This window comes from Myotis nattereri (genome assembly GCF_964212035.1).
Source record: "Myotis nattereri genome assembly, chromosome: 9".
Lineage (NCBI taxonomy): Eukaryota > Metazoa > Chordata > Mammalia > Chiroptera > Vespertilionidae > Myotis > Myotis nattereri.
The window spans coordinates 58,362,677-58,364,954 of NC_138084.1; the positions used below are offsets into that span (position 1 = coordinate 58,362,677).

The 2,278-nt window shown below is 50.9% G+C and overlaps 1 pseudogene across 1 annotated transcript; it reads left to right on the forward strand.

The window, feature by feature from the left end:
* Positions 1-881: 881 nt before the first annotated feature.
* Positions 882-1,677, forward strand: LOC308525539 (TCF3 fusion partner-like; annotated as a pseudogene). Its single transcript has one exon. The product of its transcript is annotated as a TCF3 fusion partner-like (transcript).
* The last annotated feature ends 601 nt before the right edge of the window (positions 1,678-2,278 follow it).

The window sequence follows — 2,278 nt, forward strand, 5'->3', positions numbered from 1 at the left end:
GCTGTGCAAAGCTCTGCAGTGTTAACCCTCCATTACTAGTGCTAGAGGCTTCATCGAAGTTTTTTGGCTTTTGGGGTAATATCTGTTCTCACTATGATAAGCCCAGTCTTCCTAACCAAACTATTGCCTTTCGATTTTAGTGTTTAATTCTTCTTTACTCAGATATTAAGGTTGTTTAAGATTGCTGCCAAAGTACAAATACATAGTATGAAATACACCATTTTATTTCTCACATACCTAGTGTCATGATTATTTGCAGAGTAAGAGGAAATGTTTAGCCTTATGTTTTTCATTTTTGTTCATATCCTATCTAATAAAAGACAAAAAGGGTAATTGACCATACCTTCGCTACGCTTCCCATGGGCTAATCAGGGTGATATGCAAATTAACTGCCAAGAAAGATGATGGTTAACTGCCAACAAAGATGGCAGTTAATTTGCATACAAGCGAAGAGCAAAGAGAAAAGCCCGCGCCGGCCGCTGCCACGCCCCCGGGGCCCATGCGCGGCCATGCCCCCGCTGCTCGTGCTGGCCACCGCCATGCCCCCCCGGGGCCTGTGGAGAGTCCACAGAGAGGACCAGGACTCCCAAGTGGAGAGTCTCTGTGGTCAGACGGTGAGGTGTCAAGACCAGAATAAAGACGGAGGCAACTCAGATGGCTGGCGGCAGCGTTAGACCAGCAAGCAGGGCCTTTCAGCCGGGACTCAGGGTGGGGTGGTGCGAGGGAGGCATGCCGGAAATAGAGAACAACAACTCCCAGGAGGCTTAGCGGCCAGGGCCTGGGTGCCTGGCCGTGAAATCGGATGGGGCATGTCATTTTGCAAGCCACTTTAACTTAGAGATTTGCAAGGTTGGAAGCTCTGCTCCAGGAGCCGGGGAGAAATGGAGCTGGAGCAGAGAGAGGGGACCATGGCAGCCATGGGCTTTGAGGAGTTCTCAGCACCTCTGGCTTGGAGCTGGCGCTGCCTCCACTGTTTGGTGGTCACATCCTGGAGAGCGAGCTTGAGACCGAAGTGGAGTTCATGTCTGGGGGTCTGGGCAGCTCCAGCCTCCGGGAGCGAGACGAAGAGGAGGAGGCAGCCCGAGGCAGCAGCACGAACAGGAACTCAATCGCAGGAAGTACCAGGCGCTGGGTCGGCACTGCAGGGAGATCGAGCACATGAACGAGTGGGTCCTGAACAGGCTCCATCAGGTACAGAGGATAACACGGAGACTCCAGCAGGAGCGGAGGTTCCTCATGAGGGTGCTGGACTCCTATGGAGATGACTACTGGGCCAGCCAGTTCACCATCTTACTGGAGGACGAGGGCAGCCAGGGCACAGACGCCCCCACCCCAGAAAATGCTGAGAAAGAGGGGCTGTCCCCACCCAGGAGGACACCAGCGCCCACAGAAGCCAGCAGCCCGGACCCTGGCAAGGGGCCCAGCAGGTGGAAGAGGTGGCAAGCACCACGGGAAGGGCACCGGGTGGGAGTCCCGCAGACTCTGGAGCTGGCCCCGGTGCAGATAAATGTGGAGGAAGACTTTGGCTTCGAAGCGGACGAGGCCCTGAACTCAAGTTGGGTTTCTCGGGGGCCAGACAAGCTGCTACCCTACCCCACCCTAGCCAGCCCCCCCCCCCCTTTGACTGACCTCCCAATAAACAGACCCCATGCTCTCCTTGGCAAAAAAAATAAATAAATAAATAAATAAAAATAGCAAAGCTAAGCACCTCGCCCTCCACGCAGGCCCCTCCCGGCGAAGAGCGAAGGCCTGGGTTCAAGGCGCCGGAGGAAAACTAGTGCCAGCAGCCAGGGGAAGGGGCCCCTGAGGGGCCCCATACTGCGAGAGGACACAGGCCGGGCTGAAGGACCCACCCGAGTGCACAAATTTTTGTGCACTGGACCTCTAGTATATATAATATAAGCTTATTGTTTAAAACATAAAACTAAGTGAGTCTACTTCCCATCAAGCCTTTTAAGCTCCCATCATGTTCTCCTTTCCAAAACAACATTGTTGTCTATTTTTTGTATATCATTCCAAAGACCTATTACACAAATATTGGGGTTTTGTTTTTCACAAATTATATCATACTATATACAGTATTATGCATTTGGCATAGTTTTACAAAACAATATATTTTAGACATCAGTACATATAGATATACCTTTGTGACAGCTATATAATATTACACTGAGTAGCACTCTAGATGTACAGTTAGGATGTTTCTCATCTTTGTCATTTAAAACATGCCATGATGATTAAGCTTCCTCTTATATCAGTTCTGACATGAGCCAGTCTA